We start from the raw sequence: 22,907 nt of genomic DNA on the forward strand, positions 1-22,907 counted from the left end.
CACAAGTCTCCTCCAATACAAAAGCACAGACCATGCGGCGGAAATCCTGACAGGCTGACAACTCATCCCTATTAATTTAATAGCTGAATGAACAACAGTTTAGAAATCAATGGATACTTCCTCCTCTGTATTTTAAATAACTGCTCCTCTGTAAGTGTTGGATGTGGGGTTAAAACAATCTGAATAGCAATACAAATAGTATAAGGGCCCTGTCTTCTTATTTAAGCCTTGGTCACAGCTGAACAGGAAGTTTAGATGCTTATAATCTTTCAATATCTGAGTACTCAGTAGGCAGCAGAAAATTACTCTTTGAACTTATGCCTGGATTCCATGAGTGTTTCGATAGGATCCTCTTCAGATTAAAAGTAACGTGCTCTTGAGGACACTCCTCCCAAATGCAATGTAGTTGTTTACAAAGTAAATATATCAAAAAAATCCTTCCAGTATACTAATAACTATTAGAAACAATAATGAAAATAATTATCTTAATTAGCAATGAAAATGTACACTTCCTAAAGATAAGCTTGAGAAAATTACAACACTTTTTTTAAAAGTCATTTAATAATTTGTATAAATGGAAAGATACAGCATGCTGATGGATGTGACAATTTTCAAATTATTTGGATTCCAATTACCCCTAAATAGGTTTACTATTTTCATCCCTAATTTTATGTCTAAATCCATTCACAATATTCAAAATACATCACAGTAATTTATTAACATTAAAAAATAATGTTAAGGGACTTCCCTGGTGGTGCAGTGGTTAAGAATCCACCTGTCAATGCAGGGAACAGGGGTTCGATCCCTGCCCCAGGAAGATACCACATGCCATGGAGCAACTAAGTCTGTGCACCACAACTATTGAGCCTGCGCTCTAGAGCCCATGAGTCACAACTATTGAGCTCATGTGCTGCAACTACTGAAGCCCACGCACCTAGAGTCTGTGCTCCACAACAAGAGGCCACCACAATGAGAAGCCTGCGCACAACAAAGAGTAGCCCCTGCTTGCCACAACTAGAGAAAGCCCATGTGCAGCAACGAAGACCCAACACAGCCAATAAAATTAATTAATTAATTAAAAAATAATATTAAATTTCACTTGGAAGGATAAATAGGCAATAGTAGACAATAAAATATTTAAAAAAATAATAACAATGAGCATGTAGCTGTACTGTAAGAAGTAAACTAGAATTAAATTTTCCAAAAATTAAGATAATGATGGTATCAGAAAAGGAATATCAATTAATAGAATTAAATATAACATTTAAAAGTGATGTGATCATGAAAAAATTTGGTATATTATTAAGATAAAATTTCAAAACATTGGTGAGAAAAGAATGATTCAATAAATGGTGCTAGAAAATTTGAGGGGGAAGGGTAAACATATCTTTATCTTGTGAATATAAATAAAGTCTAGATGGAATAATGAGTTAAGGAAAGAACAAAAGGAAGAAGAAAAGAAGGAAGGATGGTAAATATCTAAAAACAAATGCATGCCAATGTGTATATAATATAAAAGAGACGGGAAGGTTAAATCTTCAGTGAATGAAGAGAAAATGAATTCATATTTCTCTGAACAGTCAGGCTACTATGCTACCTAGATTGTATCATGTAATTTCAGGAAGTTTATTCTTCTACAATTTTTATCAACTGTATGATTTTTTCACAAACATACAAGTTGCTTACTTAGTCTAAGGAGTCAGTAGAATTACAGGTCTAGAGCTAAAAATATAAGAGATGATCCTGAAATATCTTGCCATACCAAAAAGCAACAGAACTCTCAAAGACTACTAGTACTAATGATTGTGTCCAAAGAATGCAGGAGCCAACTTGAAGTGATTGATGATGGCCAAAGATGAGATTAACTGAGCATGCACATCAATAAGAATTATAATGGTAATAAATTGCAATGCATCATATGTAGTTCACTCCATGATATCATTATAATACTAAAGAAAATGAAATATAAGTGATTTTTGGATTTGGTCACTAAAAAGAAATGACAGGGAAGCAATTCACTATTTTGAAAATGGCTATATATAATAACTAGAATTCATTCTACCTTTTTTATACAAACTCTACCTCAGAGTAATCAAATAGCTGCTCAGAAGATATTTCTCTATATTGAAATAGTTCAACAAGTAAAGAAGAAATGACTGAATTTGAATATTACCATTTTGTGATGCATACTAAATAAATGATAGCAACTATTACCAAAGGTTGTTAATATTCCCAGAAATGATGTGCTTTCTGCTGAAAGTTCATAACACCTGCTATGAAGTATTCTTCCCCAATATTCTTGCAAGTATTCATAGCATAAGAACACGGAAATTATAGCAGGAGGATGCAGTGAGCAAAATCCTGATTATGTGAGACTGTATAACAAACGACGTGATTTCTTAAAGAAAGAAGGAAAGAAAGAAAAAAAAAGAAAGAAAGAAAGAAAAAAGAAAGAAAGAAAGAAAGAAAAAGAAAGAAAAGAAAGAAAAAATTGCAACAAAAAATCAAAGAGATGGGGAGGGAATTTGTAGGCTAAAGGAGTCTTAACTGTAATGAATGGAGTTTTCTTCAATCCTTAATTGAAGAAATTATATAAAACATATAAGACAGGACTTCCCTGGTGGCACAGTGGTTAAGAATCCATCTGCCAATTCAGGGGACATGGGTTCAAGCCCTGGTCCAGGAAGATTCCACATGTTATGGAGCAACTAAGCCCATGTGCCACAACTGCTAAGCCTGAGCTCTAGAGCCCATGAGCCACAACTACTGAGCCTGCATGCCACAACTACTGAAGCCTGCACGCCTAGAGCCTGTGTTCCGCAACAAGAGAAGCCACTGCAATGAGAAGCCTGTGCATCACAATGAAGAGTAGCCCCGCTTGCCACATCTAGAAAATTCTGTGTACAGCAATGAAGACCCAACAGCCAATAAGTAAATTAATTAATTTAAAAAAATAATGACAATTTTGGAGAGAATAGTTCTTTTTAAGGTCAAATAGATGGCACTAGCCTTAAGTTCACATCACAGCTAGAATGTAATAGGAACCCTAGAAATTATATCAGCCTTTTTTGATATAGAAACAATAATGAAAACACCTTTGTGTTTTAATGTGATGAATATATTTTATATTTGAGATAACATATTTATGAAACAATATTCTTCAACAAGATGGGAGAGTAGGACACTTTTTTTTTTTTTTTGGTCTTTCAGGTTTTGTTTATTTGAGTAGTTTGTAGCCTTCATCACGTTTGATCCTGAGAGGCAAGTAGGGGAGTGAAAATTCTTGGACCCATTTTTAGAATTTGAGGCTCTGAGGCTGAAGGAGACTTATTTTTGAACATTTGATTTTCTAGAGTTCCCACATTATAGTTGCCTTCATATCGACAGGGAGTATAATTAAGTAAATCTTATGCCTTTAAATCTCAATTTGGTCCCCTAAATTAATTTTGAAGTTGGGTGGTTAGTCTTTAATCCCTGGCCCATATCATTTAGTGCATATTTGAGAAAGAAATCTAATCAGATGATGTAGATTCTAAACAAAACTATATAGATATCTAAACAAAAATTCATCTTCATCAAAAAATGTTCATATAAAAAAGAAAAAGAAGATAAAAGAAATGAATTTTAAAGACATTCTAATTAAATCAGCATGTAGCTACAAATCCCTGACTGCAGATAAGTGACTAATTAGACACTTAAGATTAATGAAAATTTTCTCTTGTGTGAGATTAATTATAAAGGATGAGTGACCACTGAAGATGCTTTAAGCTATTCTGATTTTTAATATCTCTAAATCCAGTTAAAACCAAAGGAAAATTATTCATACCATTCATAAAGTATTTTACATTTTCAGATTTTTATGTTTCTGAAGATGTTACTCAAAGTAAGAATTAACTATTTTACCCAAAGTCCGGAATTGCCATGGATAAGCTAAGACAAGACATAAATATAGCTTCTACTGAGGAAAAATATTTTTTCACGATTATCAATGACAATATTCATATAGAACTGAAAACTAAGAAATAAATCAAATATCCAACATGGGCATAGAATTCAACTTGTTAAATAATTCAATCATGTTGTTTTGGTTACCAGGCTAAAGTAACTGTCACCTAGAGTTTCATTCAGAGGCTAGCATCAGAAGCCAGGAATAACCATGGCTTAAAAAGATGGAAGCCTAACTCTCTCCTATAAAATGAGTTCTGAGAAAGGCATTCCACCATAGGTCTGACAACTCCACTGTGTGGTCAGAACCCAAGATCCTTTTATTTTTCTGCTTTACTCTACTTGGCACTTGTTTTCAACCTTCAAATTAGTCTCAGGTTACAAAATGTCTGGAGTTCCAGGCATCACACCTGGACTCAAGCAAAGAAGCAGGAGGATGAAAAGTAACAGTCAAAGAGGGCTTTTGCTAAGTGCATATCCCAGTCTGAAGGAGCGTACCTGGAAGTTCCTCTCTGTGCCTTTTGCTTATATCTATCTCCATAGTTTACATAGTATTTGCCCAAGGAATCTTAGTGTTTTGTTTTTGCTTTTGTTTTTAATTAAGGAAGAAGAAGGTAATGGCTATCTAATAGGCAGCTAGCTATATGTTTCTTTACTCTGAAAAACACATAATTATTAGATGTACCTACCAAACATCAGTAGCTCAAAGAATTCAAGTACCCATTAAATAATCTCTAAAATTTTAATTTTGGCCATTACTATTTGGTACAAAATGTCCAACATGTTTGTGCTCAAGTACTTAGGAAAAGCTGTTCATATGATAAAAATTGTACTGGAAAGATAAATTTTTTACTCTTTTTACCACTGAGAGGAAAGTGCACAATACAGTAAATTGTATTAGGTACATGGCTCTACCTTATATTTCTGCTTCACTCAGTCACTGGATCCAGGGTTCCCAGGAAAGGTTTGACCTTAGGAAGGCAGCTCTCTGAAGCTCTGGCACACCCTGAAAAAGTTAAAAAATGGAAGTTGCCTTTAGACTACACAATCCACAGCTAGGCAGAAAATCCTTTTGAAAGGGGATCAGGGCAGTGTATCTCCATGTATACTAAAATCCATCCCTCCCAAAGCAGATTCTCCAGTATTCTGGTGAGCTTCTTTTCCTAAGGAGAAACTCAGAAAAAAAAAAAAAAAAAAAAGCTAATGGGACAAACTATAACTATTGCCACTGCAGTTGGTAGCAGGCTACAATTGATACCATCTCTCTCTTCAACTATCCATGCTACATCCCTCTCACCCTCAACTACCACCTTTGCTGGACTCAGAGGCTTGTCCTAATGATGTGACAGAGCCTCATCTATGCAGGAACCTGAACCCATGCCCTTCTTAGGCCAATTTTACTTCTGTACTTTCACAGCCACGTTAGGGCAAGTGAGTACAAAAGGGCACTAAACTGGCTCGATTGGTTTTCTCTCATATTCCTCTCTTCCTTTTATGTAAAAACATCCCTACTTCAGTCCAGTCATCTGGACTGAGATGCACCGTCATATTTCAGCTTTTCCACTGAGAAAAGCTGTGATCATCCTGGCCCAGATCCATTGAGGAGAGGATATTCCATGGCCTTAAGAGCAGATTTTGATTTAAAGAGAGAGAAGAAAGGTTATGGGAGACAGGGGAAGAGGAAGACATTTATCTTTCAGATTCAAACATCATCAGAGTAGGGATACAAAATAAAACAGAGCAGATATGACTATTTAGGATATTAAGTGATTATATTTCAGAGGCAGGGCAGAGGTACCAATCAAAATGGGCTTACATAAAATAGGAAGTTGATGCTGGGAAGAAACATGCCATGAGGTTGACAGGAATTTGTGTTAAGGTTCATTCACCTTGCATCTTCCAGAAAAATCCATGCACAGATCACTTGTTTTAGATGACAGTTTGTATGTATCTTAACTTCAGCTTCTGGATTATAGTCCATATAGCACCTGGTCTAGCATGTTGCTTATCAATACCTGTTTCTTGAATTCAATAGGAGTGAACAGGAGATATTCTTGAGTGAATTCCCTCACCCAAATTTTATTTACTTAGAATTGCCCCGAGTAAAGAATATATTTCCACTTACTGATATCAGCAAATGGATATTCATGAACAGAGATTGCCAGAGCAGAACAAGCTAAACCAGCCCCAAATGGTAGCCGATGCTGTTGGAGAGGCCCACTGCTCTCCCAATGACATTGAAACTCCATTGTAAGTGTGCTCCATTTGGTAGGCCAAATCCAAATGGGGGAACATCCATGTTCTGAAGAAACTTGGATACTATTCTGTATCTCCTAAAAGTTACTTTGGACTCCTTATTTCTGATATGTACAACCTGAAAAATAATTCATCTTGCCCTGAACTGCTGTACCTATATACCTGGGCCAAATCTACCTCTGCTCCTTTCTCCTAAACACCTCTCTGCATGTTTATCTTTAGCTACAATCCTCTCAATCTCTGTCTTGGCCAGGGCAGTCAGCCTAATCTTTTCCCCTTGGATTAGGCACTACTGAGCCATGTCCACTCAAGAGACTGCTGGTAATTCTCAGCTGGCTTCTCTCAGCATCATTGAGCAAAGCTGTTCTTACAGGCTGGACAAACTTATTCACCTGAAAATATGAGGTCCTGGGTGGTAGGATAATCACATTTCTTCCTCTTCTGAGCTTATCACCCAATCTTTGGCAGCACTCACTTTCATTCTAACTTCAGATTTAAAACCTGAAATGTTACTGTGCCATTAACTACTGTGTATATCCTACTATGGTAAATCTATCCCTGTTCTTAAATCTCAAATTAGGTATTAAACTGCTTTAAAGGAAACTTTGTACCAGGCAAAAATTTAGTAAGCAGAAATTGCATAATGATAAAGACTGAGAGGTTAATATAATAATTTTAACTCATACATTTATAAGGATAAATCTTGAAAGATCAGCCTTTTATTTTCCCTGTTAGTCGTCAAACTAAACTGGATTACTTCTAGAAAACTAATTTAAAGAGCCATCTCCTGGTATAAGACCATATTGATTTCCTTCACATGAGTGCTAACATACAGTGGAGGATTTCCACCAAGAAAGAAACGGGGTAATCATCATTTGTCCAGTGAAAATTTACACGTCGATGGAAAGAATATTTAGAAAACTAGGACACCTGAATTCTAGTCCTAAGTGTGACTCTAACTAGATGTGGCACATTCTTTAACACGTCTAGACTCCAGATTTCTCATCTAATAAATGAGGGGGGGTTAACAAAATTATTTCAAAAGCCTTTTCTGAATCTAAAATTGTAGATTCTGCTCTATGGAATATTCTTGTATCAGATCATTAATACTTTATGATAATTTTCACTGGGCAATGATTCCTGCTAAGTAACTATTTGCATATCACAGGAGGACGTCCAGGATTTTGTGGAATCGGAACTAATTTTTTCCCACAATGCAAAGGCAATTGCTTTTATAATTAGATGGCTTTTATGTTATTGCAAATAAAAGCATTAAAAACTCTAACTTTGCTCTTTCGCCTCGGCCGCCAACGTGCCATCCAGACTAAGGAAGATCCGGAAACTTAGGGGCCCGCGTGAGCCACGGGCACAGCCGCATCGGCAAACACCGGAAACACCCGGGAGGCATGCATCACCACAGGATCAACTTTGACAAATATCACCCAGGATACTGTGGGAGGGTTGGTATGAGGCATTACCACTTAAAGAGGAACCAGAGCTTCTGCCCAACTGTCAACCTTGATAAACTGTGGACCTTGGTCAGTGAGCAGACATGGGTAAATGCTGCCAAGAACAAGACTGGAGCTGCTCCTGTCACTGATGTGGTGCGATCCGGTTACTACAAAGTTCTCGGGAGGGGAAAGCTCCCAAAGCAGCCTGTCATCGTGAAGGCCAAATTCTTCAGCAGAAGAGCTGAGGAGAAGATTAAGGTGTGGGTGGGGCTTGTGTCCGGGTAGCTTGAAGCCACATGGTGGGAGAGTCATTAAATGTTAACAAGTGCTTTTCTCTTCTAAAAAAAAACTCTAACTTTGAACTGTACAACATTCTTGTTATGTGGTAAATGAATTAAATATTAAGCTTTTTAAAAGTTTACCCTCAGATTTCTTCCCAACTTTCTTAAATCGACACTATGCTCAGTCAATAAGACTGATAAATATATCTAGTGGGGAGACAATATACACAGGAGAATATTAACACATGATGACTACCCTTGAGGCAAATCCAAAATGATAAGGTAGATTTGAACATTACCTCACCGCCAACTGAAAAATGTAAAAAGTCTGTGTTCCTCTCTTTTTTATATAGATCTGATTTTAAAAAATGCTCAACCTCAAACATATTCATGGGTATCTTTGTACTTGATAACAAACTGATAAAATACTATGCAAAGAATGTACACTGTCATTTAGTCTTCTTGGGACATAAGAAACTTTTAAAATGATCATCTAAAACTGTTAGCTTAGGATAGTGAGTTTTCCAAAGGAGCAGTGGAAGTTCTGATATGTCTAGAAATTAGAATCTTTTTATTATTTCCTAACAACTTTTCCAGATTGATACTTACTATATGCCTAGCACCGTGCCTGTTGTTTTGAGAGCATGAAATATTATTAGAGATTATACTTTCATGACCCATTTTACAATTTAAAAGATTACAGCATCTTTATATTATACATTTTAATGTTGTATTTTGATAAACTATACTTTTCAGACTCCATTTATATTTTTATATTATATTCTCTATTTATATTTGATAATATCAACAAGGCAAAACAATATGTCCTTATACTTTTATAGATTCCTTGATTATGCACTATTCACTATGCAATATTGCAAAATAAGGACCTAATTGGATCTTTTTCCTTTGTTAATGTATTTTTTTAAATCTATTCAATAGGAAAAGTTTTATTCAAAGTTAGAGTCAAGGGCTTTAGTGAACCGCATCCATTTTAACCTACTGAGTTTGTCACATCTTAGAAGATGACATTTTATAATTGCTGATGAAACCAGGCATGATGTGTTATACTGATAGTGCATACAGCGTATGATCACTAAAAAGAAATGGTTTACTGAAAATGCATGTAAGGAAATCCTTCTTAAAATTAATAACTGCTTTTCTTCGCTTTAAACCAGCCATCCATGTTTATAACTATGCTAGCAAGAAAAACCTACGGGCTGATAAACTATAAGGTATTTTTTAACTTTAGCCCTACATGCTCAACACTGATAAACAGCTTTATTAAAACGCACACAGGTGCATGCACACACATTGAATTTTTTGATTTGTTTACATTTTGAAGTTTCTATTTATATATGTTTGATTAAATCAAAATAAGGTTCTCTCAAATCTACTGTAATATAAAGAATATTTTTCAAATCCCACCAACAAAACAGTTCAGAGAGAAATTAATATTAGACAGGAAAAATGAAAGTATAGCTTAACTTGGCTATTGATATGAGATTTTATGGGTCTTAAGGATTTAGAAATAATTTTTAGCTGTTATTACACAGAATACTTCTATGACTTCACAGGTCAATATTATCATCTTCTGCTGAAGAAAACACTACCAGCAGAGCTATTAAGGCCCTCTGAGTGAATGTCCTGAAAGTTTAATGTGGTATAAACCTCACTTTGTACACAGAATTGATTCTTTTAAAAACAGGAATATAATAGTGAATTATATATGTAGGTTCAGCCTTAATTCTTCTTGTAAAGCTTGAAATGCCATAGTTTCTTAAGATTAACAGTACAAAATGTTTAACTTGGCTCTCCTGAGTACATAGGGAATGACATCTTAGAAAATAGCTGTTAAAAACTGTCAACAGCTTTTACACTTAGCAACTACTCTGTCAATTTTCAACAACTACAACTTGCTATCAGGGTTTTTAGACTGAAATATTAGGAGATGAATTTGCGTGCCAAACAAATTTTCATATTTAAAAAAAGTATTAATTTGTATTAATTTATATTTAAAACTTAGCAACAGGCTGGTTAAACAAATAGCTGTTGCATAGGGCTATATTTTTCTATGTGTGCATGAATTTCAATTTAAAAAATCAATTGGCTAATTTAAATCTTCTAAATCTTTCTGCTATGTAAGCACTATTATAAATCAACTATAGTTCAATTAAAAACAAACAAACAAACAAACAAATAAAACTACTGTACCAGGTACTGAGGTACTGGGGTAAGGAGAATGGAAAAGAAAGAAGAAATGTTTAAAAAAAAAAATAGAAAACATACTACTTTACCATAGCCTTTAAAGTACGTATTTGAGTAAATGTTTGAGTATTTAAGTATTTAATGAGACAGTCACGTGAAACAAATAAAAAGAGAGAATTTTATGGTAATAGTCTAACAAATAGAATTAAATGTTATTTAAACATGGTTTATTCTTGGTACTGAAGGATTGCCAATAAAGGGATAAACTGAGCCAAATTATTTAACAGAAAAGTGCTTCCTAGGTGAGTTGAGTTCTATTTTTTCTGAACTTAACATGAATGAGAAAAACATTCTAAAGGTCTGTTCTTTGTGTGATCCACTGCCACACTGTTATCACCTATCGGAGGAGAAAGCATTCCAAATTACTGTGCCAACATACACTCAATTTAGTTCAATATACCTGCCCCTTTAGATCACAAAAGAATGTTGTTTTTGTGCGGGGTCCTATCCAAGCCGCCTTGTTTCACTTTCACATGCAGGTCATTATTTCCCTTTATCTGTGGATCATCTGATTGCTTTTATTTTTCCATCATTTTCAAACATTAGTACCGTTTTATATCTTAACGATTCCTAGATTTGATCTCCTTCTTTTCTCCAAGTCTTATTTGTTCTGTAATTATTGGATTCAAGTCTGCCAATTAAATCATTGCTATACATTTTTTTCACCACTCTGCATTTAGACATATTTTCATGCTACAATTAACCATATTTCCCAGGTGACGTTACTTAAGCAGGGAGCTGAGAGGAATTATACAAGCAGCTGGGATTCTGCCACACCTGACAAATTTTATTAATGATTAAGTCTCATCTCAGTTTATTAAAGAGTAATCACTTATCTGCAGCTACACAGCAATCACTGGTGAAGCTAACAGGATTTCAACATCCATAATACATCTTCATTCTTTCCACTTAAAAGGGAAAAATATTTTAAGTGAGAATTATGACTGCTTTTAATACTCAAGAAAAGAGAGATTAATAAGCAATTGAAAATGGTACATTTCAGAAATCCACTTTTGATTGGAATTAAGGAAATTTAAAAAAATTTTCTTGTATGAATTAGAAGTTTCTTTCTTTCTTTTTTTTTTTTTTGCAAGAACCTACCAATTGAAGACTGACAACTTTCCATAAGCTTGGAAGAAGTCTGTAAACACAATTCAGAAAATTAAATGGCAAAGGATAAGAAAATATTGATTTGCTCTTTTTCTCCTTGCATTTATAGATAGGTAGTTAAACTAACATAAATATTTATTTATTAATGGAAAAAGTTATAGAGTAATGGTGTGGACATAGGCCACCCACCTTCACTCCCCTGAGGTCACTATCACGCTTTATTTTATTCTCTTCCTTAGGGAAATGTCCACTAGTATAAGGATTGCATCTTCAAAATAAGTAATTAAGTAAATAAAAGCAAGGAGTGTATCAGTTAAAATAAAACAAAAATTGAGTTAAGCAAATGCTCAACTGAAAGTACTTTAAGCAATACAAACAGCCATTTTCACACATTTGCAAGGATTCCAAAGTTAGGCAATTCCAGAGTAGTAACTCAGTGATGTTAACATGAGCTTAGCTCTTTCTCTCATCATCTCTCTGCTTTGTATTCTTCAATGTATCAACAGTGTGTCATGCCAAGGTCACAGCAAGTCTGTCTCAACTCTGGAAATCACGCTCTCATATACCAGCAACCAAAGGAAGGGAGAAGAGAGAGAGAAGCAATTGTCTCTCCTACTTCATTTTTCAGCAGCAAGGGAAATCTTCCTCAGTAGTCACCCAGAAGGCTTCCCTTTATTCCCATTGGTGAAAACTGGGTCATATGCCCACCCTGAAACGAACCACTGGTAAAGGTGAATAGGTCAACTCTAATTGCTTAGCCCAAAGTTTATCCTTTACCACTGAGGGAGGGGCATGTCTTTACTAGGCATAGTGCTACCAACCTAAAACTAGAATGAACATATGTAAGAAAAAGAAGAATGACTGTTGGATAAACCACCTACCACTTCTACCACCAGAGCTAAGCAGTTTAAAATCTCATGGCCAAACTTATTTGGGAAAGGTAAAAAAAGCAAGGATGAAGGATAAAAATGGCATGTGAGGTGAATGAAATGTGAATTTTCCAAATGCATATTATGATAATGCTGAAATCATTCTCAGAAAAAAGTTTCAGCATAATTGGTCTTTTAATCAAAGGTTATCCCACATACGAGAATGACATGCATGCATGTTTGAGAGCAGCTATCACACCATTGACTCCCTGTAGGTAAATGGAATCTCAATACTTTATCAGCATTTACTTCCTTTTTACTTTGTGTAGCCTTTTCATTTGTCAGAGCTTGAAACCAGGCTACTCTCCACAGCCTGATGTCATCAATCTGGTCCTGACCAACATTTAGAGGTTATCGCCTTCACTACACCTGCCCATCCTTTGCCTTCTTTAATTGTACTAAAATATACATAACATAAATTTTGTGATTTTAACTATTTCAGGTGTAATGTTCAGTGGCATTAAAAAATAACTTCCAATTCCTCCTTCCCCCATCCCCTGTCAATCACTATTTTATTTTCTATCTCTATAAACTGGACTACTCTGGGTACCTCATAAAAGCTAATTTATACAAAATTTGTCATTTTCTGTCTGGCTTTTTTCACTTAGCATAATGTCTTTGAGTTCATCTGTTGTAGCATGTGTGTGTGTATCTTTTGAATACTTGCCTGGATATGTAATTTCATAGAAATCTGATTGCTGTTTTAGTCTGTTGGTACTGGTAATATTTATATCCTTGTGGCTGAACTGTATATTCAAAAGTAGAAAGCTTTTCTAAGCTTCATTTGACCAGACTTTTTGGTAAACATAAATTTAATCAACTGTACTATTTTCTTCTGCCAAACTCAAGTGAGACAGGCAGGGCCAGAGATTTGACTGTAAAGAATAACTTGTCATTGAGATGTTGCTGTGATAATGGGCACTGTAAAATATTGTATACATGTACACTGAATCCTGAACCAAGGGAGGAGTTACAACATCACATCTTTGATAGCACACGATTGTGTGCACTCCTCCTGGCAAGTTAATCAAGTGACAAGTACTCTCAATAGCAGCTTCAAGAGAGGACAAGGAGGTATTGCTAAAAAACAACCAGCATTTTCTTACACTGGGACCAAAAGCATGTTGCAACTATTGAAGGTTTTTAGAGAAGAAATTAAATTACTGCTTGGAAATCTAAGGCCCCATTCCAAACCTAATGTCTTGGTTCCTGTAAAGTATATAAGAACAGAGGTTTAAACTCAAAAATCAAGAAATTAGATTTACATTAGTCGCCCTCTAAAAGACAAATCCTGAGTTAAATAAATCACTTCCATTTACCATTATACTAACGAAGACTTCATGATCAACTTACAGTGATACTGAATAACAGTAGTAACTGGAGAACTGAGGAAGAATCTACTTTTCTCCAACTTGATTTGGTTAGCAAATGACAACATAGATATATAGGAGATCAGTTCCCAAGATATGTGGTACAAAATCAGACCTTGAAATAGCAAATGCCACTTAGCTTAAGTGCACTAATATATTCCAACAGCAAAACATATCAAAATGTATTAAGTATATAAATGGCAATTTCTTCAGTTTTGTGTTTCATCTGAGGCCCAAAGGCAGTAGGCATCATCTACTTCCATATTCCAAAATGGTATGCCAGACCCTTTAGGGGAGACTTTCAAATGAGTTGAATGAAAACTAATGTTGTAATCCTTAGATGACTACCCAGTTTCAATCCATAAATGAGATTGGTGGAGAGACCAAGAAAAGGATAGGAAACATAATTCTTTTGAAAAATTGTGATAATTATTTTGAATTTATTTAAAAAGCAAGAGTCTGGCTAAAGCAACACATGCTAGCAGATTAGAGGGGCAGTTAAAGGCCACACATGAAAAGAAACAATGCACAATTGTTTTCTGTTCTTTCAAAGAACGCCATCTGCAAGAGAAAGAATAACTCTGTAGACAGATGCTTTGAGGTCTACTCATTACTGGTTGTCCAGAGGATATTGGAGGCTGGTCTGCCAAGAAGGGGATGGTATATGTGGAAACTACAAAACCCCTTTTCCCCCAAGAAAGAAAGAGTGACTTTAGTCACATACCCAGCAATAAAGTGCCAAATTCAGTCTACAGCTGAAAGGTTAAATGAGAATTCCCTGGCTCATTGCCTCTTATTCCTCTCCCCATGTTTGATGCTGGATATGTCAGAACTACAATTAGCAAGCTAGGAAGAAGTGAGTAGATTTGAAGAGAATGAGTAAACTGATCACTTTTCCCTTTCCTGTGGCAGTCTTGTTGGAAGCAGCTGCTTCAAATTGAGAAGAGGATTAAAATTAAAATAAAGATTAGTGTACTGATAATTACTCTCACCCAGACATTATTATTGAACAGACTGATATTTGATTTAAAGTGACAGGAGAACTTTTTATTATCTGAGAGTGACGGGTAAGTTATACTCCATATTAAGACCATATCCAGAGCCAGAGACCGAATTAGCCATACAGAGTGGGTCCAACTGGACAATGAACATATGGGGCACTAGATGTGCTCATTGCTACTGAAATGACATTGCTTCAAAGCTCTTTTACTGAGTAAAGCAAAGAAATAAATATGAATTAATACTGATATTTCCAATTCCATGTTCCAGTTCATACTAGTATTTCCATGTTCCACAATTAAGGATAGGATTTTTTTTTTGTCTTCTTGATTTAAAATGATGTAAAATTGTGTTTATAATTAGTTGAAAAATTTAACTATGTTTTGGTCTATTTTGTTATTTTAATGTTTACTTCCACAGAGGACAATTGATGGCACTTGTTTCCATTTATGACACAGGTACTAGGTCTTCTTAAAATAAGTCTATGTAGATAAAAATGTGAATCAACTTAAAGATAAGCATTTAGTAAATTCTAGTACAGATGATGAGATTTGATAAAAATTGTGAAGGTTATGTTCAAGTGACTGAAGTGTGAAAAATATTGACTGACTGAATATATACTCTTATCTGGACCACATTTTCAGCAGATGTGTAATGAAATCACTCTTTATCCCCAAGTCTGTTCTTGTTGCTCTATTTCTTAGCTTGATTTACTAACATTACCATCTATCCAGTCTAACGGTGATTCTTCTCTGCTCCTTGCCATTAATACTGCCCATTCATTGTGCTAATAATTCATAATTTGGTCTCTTTCTATGTCTATGATACTATATTTGATCTTTATCTGTATTTATGATATTCTAGCTATAATATCACTAGAACATGCACATAGTTTACATATTCATTTTCATTTCCATTTCTATATCCTCAGCTCATCCCCATTATTTTATTTAAACTTATTATTAAAAACCTTCTGTCTCATTTCTTTGTAACTCATGTCATGTCTCTAAGCCACTCTCACACCGTCTCCAGAATTGTCATTCTAAAACACAATTCTTATCACATAACGTTCTAGATTAAAAAGTCTTTATCAATTTTTCACTGTCTATAAAATAGAATTCTAACTCTTAGTATGGTAAACAGTGTCTCATATTCTAGTCCTGAACTAAATGTCCAACATCATCACTTTCTTCACACAAATCCTAATTTGGCACTCAGGCACATAGGTTTTGTAATAATAATTTACCTTTGAAAAATTGCTACCTCTGACAGAATTGCATTTCTTCTCTACTTCAGTTGTTAAATTCCTGCTTCCACTTTATGATGTAACTCACTTATCATCCCTTCTATAAAACCTTTCTAAATTCCTAAAAGCATATTTCATTATTCATTCCTCTACAATACCAGTTAGTTCTTTATTATAGAACACCCTGCATTGTATTGTGCAATTCACATATATTTCCCTTGTAGACTCAGTCTTACTCATGAGAGGCAACTCAATATATCGTTTCAGATCTAAAATTCTGTGGTCATGCAGTCCTGGGTTAAAGTCCTAGAGTATGTGGATTTCTGGTAAATGTCAGAGGAATAAATGAATAAATTAATTAAATGAGCTGAGAACTATCCCATACATCAATCTATTCTTTTTTTTTTTTTTTTTTTACTAAAGATACAACTTGTGGGTTCTTTTTTTTTGACACACAATAAACTGCATGTCATCAATCTATTCTTTATCCCAAGAAATTCCTCTCCTTTCAAAGGACTAGTGCATTCCATGAAATTCATTTTTAAAAAATAAAATGAATTTTATTTTTTAAAAATGAATTTCACTTAGTGTATAGAGATGAAAAATGAATTTAGGAAGATGCTACCAAATGTCCTTTTTGCACTCTTCGGTAAAATATTACTTGTTAAATGAATGGATTGAACTAGACAATATATGGCTCCTCCCACTTCCCACAGGCTTTGACCTCAAAAGGCATATTCCTGCTGTGTGGTAGACTTATGTTTAGCCATGCCTTATAAAGATTTTATGACATCATTAAAACTATAATTGTGCATCATCTAATTATGTCATTAACACATACAAATTATGTGATTAGAGCCATTTACATTAAACATGCAATTAGATCAAATTATGTTAATAGGCAAATGCAGGATAATTAACTAAAATTAATTTTAAAAGCAGAGAAATTAACTCAGATAAACTACATTCACATATCGTTACATATTTAGAAATAAGCAAGTAAATACTCCTGTTTTTCTGTACCAGTTCAGGCCACAATCAACATGTCTTCCTGCCTCCTCCTTCCCTCTCCAATTCAAACTCCATGTGTAACAGAGTTACAGGTCCAAAACACAGATCCAGCACACTTCTTCTGTGCTAAAAATCTTCAGTATACCTTTTCTTGTTAGATACAACTCGTACTTCCAATCATTAAGAGGAGGATTGACCTTAGCTTTCAGTGTCTTTCCAGTGAATTATCAAAGCTGAGGGTGGTTTGGGGAAACCTCTGAAATCATAGTTGGTTACAGAGGTTAGGGTGCTCTTGTGTGGATTCTTCCTTCTAACTTTGTTGTTAGATTTTAACTCCTTGTAGCTGGAGTCAAAAGTCTGGGACAGTCTTGACAATCTGGAGGATTGTGTCCTTAACCTTGAGTTTGACTAACTCTCGGTAGTAGCTTTTGTTCAATTATTTGCAATCATTTCAACTAATGAAATTTATTCCTCAGAATACTTCTTAGGTTCCTTCCTGTATGCTTTAATATTTAAAAATACCATTGCAATTCTACTGAAAGCAGTCTGTAATTTCCCAAGTTTATCCTATTAAGGGTTTGCTCTGCTTCTTGAAAATGTGTGTTTCTTTTGCCAAACTCGGGAAGTTTTCAGCAACTATTTTAATATTTTTCTAGTTTTTCACTCTTTCTTCTCTCCTTCTGGGACTTCATGAAACAAATCTTAGATCTTTTGTTATGGAACAGGTCCTAAAGTTCTGTTCATTTTTAAATATGTTTTCTTCTAATATTCAGATGGGATAATTTTTACCACTCTATCTTCAAGCTCATTGAATCTCTCCTTTGTCATCTCCATTCCACTCTTGAGTCCATTTGTAAGATTTTATTTGAGTTTTCTAGCTCTAAATTTTTCGTTTTATTCCTCCCTATGTATTTTATGACTTTGCTGATACTTTTTATTGAATGTTTGTGATTGCTCATTTGACATTTTTAGAATTACTGCTTTAAAAATTCTTTGGATAATGCCAACATCTATGTCATCTTATTTGGGGGAACTATTGATTTTCTTTTTCACTGCAAGTTGAGATTTTCATGATTTTTCTCATCCCAAGTAATTTTGAATTGTATCCTGGCCATTCTGAACATTACATTATGAGCCTCAGGTCCTATAAGTCTTATGGATAATGTTGATAAATTTTTGTTCTGATAGGCAATCAACATGTAGGTCAGGATGGTTTGACAGGCAACAAGCTGCAATTTTTAACCCCCTTCTGTGCAGTGGTTCCAATGTCAGCTCAGTTTTCATAGATTTTTGCAATGCTCTTCGGATTTGTCCATGTATGTACCACTCAGTGGTTCATCAGACATCTGCATAAAATCTGTGTCAGTCTTAATAGCTTTAATATGTAAATTAGGTTCAAGTCCAAGAATGTATAAATTGGAGTAAACCTAGAAGTTAATTAACAACTTTATGGGTCATTCACTTTCTGAAATCATGCTATCATTCTGATGATTTCTGCTTCCCTATTCTTCTTCTTCTTCTTCTTTTTTTTTTTTTCTGAAATTCCTCTGGCTAGAAACCATTCACTTCGACAACTGTGTCATGCCCAGGGCCAAGTGGCAGAAGAACAGAGAGTAACAAACAAACAAAAACCAATGAAGTTCTGAGGTTCTACCCTGCCCTCTTGGAACTACAGCTTCATCATACAGAGGGAGGCTCCACACCCTCAGAGTTTGGGGTCCTGCAGGATTACAGTGGCACCATCCTTACTGCTGTCACAACTGTCACCATAAAACTGCTTTGGGGCTGGGATGTAAGACAATAGAGGAAAAAGAATGAGGAAAATAACCCCAAAAAACAAACAAAAAAAAAAACAGAGGATTTTCCTCTACTTTTTCTGAGCTTAGGAGTCCCCTTTACCATTCCTTGAGCCAGAACTAAAAGCTTTCTCCTGAGGCTCAAACTCCGCCAAAGTTCTAATGTCCATATATCTGAGAACATTAATAGTAAACCCAATGCTGGTTTGGTGGCACATCAGATTTTGGTGTCCTTCCTCAATCTACAGGCTTCTGATTATTTTTCAGAGTTCTCAAATAGCAATCAATCAATTGATCAACTAATCAACAAACTAATAAAATTTTAAATGGCATCTAAATACAGATACTGTAGTGATTGACAAGTCCCAATAGAATCGTGAATAATAGCATGCAGATAAATTATTTCCAGGAAAATTTTATGGAAAACAAAATTCTGGAATTGACTGAATAATAAATATAAAATACACAATTATCTATAACTTCTTTATAGTTTTAATCAATAGTTTTTAAAAATTGTCCCCCAAAAGCACAAGAATTTGAAGATTGACAGGTAAATTTTACCAAAACTTCAACAAATTGTCCAAAATCTAGGCAGAATCTGAGGACTTTTAAACTTATATATTAAGCTTATCTTACTTTAATATCAAAATAGGACATGGCAAGAATGCAAAATGAAAAATGTAGCCCAAATTCACTTGTGTCATAGTTGCAAATATCTCGCCTAAATATTAGGAAATCAAATCCAAGAGGTATAATTAAAGATATTATGGCCACATAAAATTTAATCCTTCAACTGCAAAGATTATTTAAACTTAGAAAATTTAATAATGTAATTCATGCTTCTAACAGAATAAAGGAGAAAATCCATTTAATTATTTTAAAGGATGCAAAAAGCACCAATCACAAGTAATAAAATCTCAGGACAAAATAAGAATATAAAGAAACTTTTTTAGTTTGATAATCGGCAACTACCCAAAACCTAGAGTAAACATCATAGTTAAAGTCAGGAAGAAATGTATGTCAGCCATATTGTGCTACATATATCCTATTGATTTATTATTAGTTTACATAATGAAATACTATGTGTACATAAAGACACTTTTTTTGATCTGCTTTAATATAAGAGGTTTTCTATCCTGTTTTCAGCTTTCGGACAAATTCCTTAGTCTCTACACAGAAATTTCTCTTTGCTAGATCTAAGCAATAACATTTTATAACACCATCCATGCTGTTTTTATAATAATGCATGGGGCTCTATGTTATTTAATGAGGCATTTCTCTTCATCAATCTGAGAAGCTCTGAAATGTTTTCATGCTGTGTACAAAGATGAAAATTTATAGAATATGCTTGACTAAAAAAGTCTCTATTTTTATCTCTATATAAATCAATAGATTTGAGATGTTGATGATCTACTTAGTGCTTAGCTCATATCTTGCTCATAAGGATTTAGACAGGATATTGAGAAAAGTATTCACATCCTATTAAATTTGAAAAATTATTCTAATTATATAGATTTCCTTTCTCCTTTGCCACCCCAAAAAGGGAAGAACAAATAAATTGACTATTGTGAATTGAGTTTGAATTCTACACAGATTTTAGTGGTTTAATTTCAAATATCTTCCTAATGGATATTATCTACATGATGGAAAACATGTGAGCAGGAAAATATAGGGCAGTGTAGTTACAGATTCCATTGTCTCAGACAACCGAAAAGAAAAAGACACCCAGGTCTACCAGATACAGTTTTAGACCGTACACAATACAACTAAATCCGCTGTGTAGTAATCACAAGCATATTGAGCTAAATTCCCTGTAATGTCACTCACTGATCCACAAATGGAAAGAGTGCTAATGTAGGAACTAATGTTACCTTTGTTTCACTTCATTTTGACCTGCTGATGAAGCTTTATTTCATCATACCTTTAACTTATCGATGTAGTTCCTTATAGCCATGTAATAAGGGAGCACAGTCTAAGACAAACAGAAAACCACCATTTCAAATGTTGGCCCTTTTATAACTGATTCAAATGACTTTATGAAGCATCTCTATTCAGAGCTGAGTAGGGGTGCAGTTGGGGGCTGGATCACCATACATTTTCTATGGTGGGAGAAGGGAAATAAACATTTTATGTATAATGTAGGTCCCTTCCTTATGAAACAGTCAAAACACAAAGGCAAATTATATTTTGGATGTACAAAAATAGCAAATAGCCAGTGGATTTTTAATAGCATCCATTTTATTAAATTTCTACACTGTGTCTTAAACTGGGGCAACAAGGTTATAAGCCTTAATAGTCAGTTAAGCCAAGAATGCTAGTTGTGGTCAAATGATTCACTCATCATCATTAGAGTACATATGCAGGGAATGTGGTCATTGTGTTCCCAGCTGGCAGCTTTTACTAACATCTGGGTTATTAACATCAGAATCAGCAATCTAGAGAATTGTTCCTTCTAACACATCCAGCTAATCCTGGACCCAAATTAGTTCTCTTCCAAATCCACCCACAATAAAATCCAGCAGTCAAGAGGATTACCCTTGCACAGAATTGTTCGAATTAAATGTAAGTGTATATTAGCATTAAATATTCCAGAAGAATCCAGGCCTGGCTTTCTATCTGCAGACAGCTTTCAGTATCATGTTCTTGGAAAGTAAAAATCAAGATGCAAAAGTTCACTTATCGGTGAGAAAAATTCAGTGAATATTCAGAGATTTTCATGGCTACTTAACCAAAGCTATTTGAAAGATGGGACATTTTTCTCATAGTTAAGACAAGCGATCCAACTTGAGAAGTATCTTATTCTAAATATTTGGACAGTTTTGTAAGTGTTTGCTTATATGGAATACACTCATAACAGGTTTAAATGGCAACTTTCCTATACTGTTTTAGCTACTTGACTTGATAATGGTTACTGTCTTGTTCTTTAATCCAGATTGAGAAAATATTTACAATGTAGTGAAAGGAATTTTACAGTTTAACTTACTGTATTCATGAACCATTAAGATAGTTTAATGCCAGAACATTTAAAAATTTGATTTCTCAAAAGGGTTCTTAAGATTTAATTGATTCTTCCTGCTAAAGTCCCTGAGGGAAGGGATTACTATGTAGCACATACATTTGCACATAATTTGCAATTCTGGGTGATCCTATCATAAACCAGTGTGGGTTTTGTTTCTAGTTTTACAACATGGTTTGTATCGTTGCCATTTTCTCTCATCATGTATCCCTTACATAGAAATGTGTGTTCTTTCTCACTGAACACTGATTTTGGTTCAAGCACACATTTGACCAAACGCATCTCCATGCTATTCTATTAGATTTCCATTCATGCATATTGTGTCTTGATCAAAAGGTTCTCACATTTTTTCATAGTAAACAAATTACAGTACATTTGTATCATGGGATTCTAGTGATTCATTAGCAAATCATTTCAAGTGAATATTTATGTGGAAATATGACCAAGAAAAACTGTTAAGCAAGAATACAAAGATTAAACATAAAACAGAGCATAATTGGGTCTGTTCCCATGACTGTGTTATGTGAAATATATATATGTATGCACATATATGTGTTACATATGTGTGTATGTGTGTATATACACACAAATTTTTTCCACTGATAAGAATGATATTCACCAACATGTTGGTAATAATTACTGTGAGTGGTGGAATCGTGGATGTTTAACTCAATCTTTCACCTTAATTTAATTTTCAAAAGTTTCTCTAATGGGATTAATTGTTAATATGAAAATCGATAAAGTCATTTAATTTTTCTTAAAGCTACTCCATCCTGAAAGTCTTTTGTGGTTCTTTCAGATAGAGTTAAATGCTCTTTCTTTCATCCTCTAAAGGAAATTACTCACTTATATCAGTATAAATATATGTTTCCTTGACTGATTCCACCATGAGATTCTGAGCCTCTGAAGAGTAGGGATTGTGATAAAATCATCTCTGTATTCCCTAGTATTAACACAGTGCTTGACTCATTATGGCACTAATCATAGTTTTTGGAATGAATGAATGAATAAATCATCAAGCAAAGTTTGACCAAATGCATAAAAAGAGAACTGAAATTGTTCTGATTAAGTCTAATTATCAAAAACTACTTCAAGTTAAGCTAAATGCCACAGGTATGTAATGCATTTCTACCTTTTAAATTAAAATAGTCCATCCAGAACCATACACACTATGAGCCCTCAATTAGTATTGATTGAGATAATTCTCTGAGAAGCATGAGTTAGGCCAG

General features: G+C 34.5%; 1 pseudogene; it reads left to right on the forward strand.

Annotated features, from left to right (window-relative positions):
- The first annotated feature begins 7,495 nt into the window (after window positions 1-7,495).
- Window positions 7,496-7,942, forward strand: LOC130851882 (60S ribosomal protein L27a-like; annotated as a pseudogene).
- Window positions 7,943-22,907: the final 14,965 nt, after the last annotated feature.

The sequence above is a fragment of the Hippopotamus amphibius genome, chromosome 4 (assembly GCF_030028045.1).
Source record: "Hippopotamus amphibius kiboko isolate mHipAmp2 chromosome 4, mHipAmp2.hap2, whole genome shotgun sequence".
NCBI lineage: Eukaryota > Metazoa > Chordata > Mammalia > Artiodactyla > Hippopotamidae > Hippopotamus > Hippopotamus amphibius.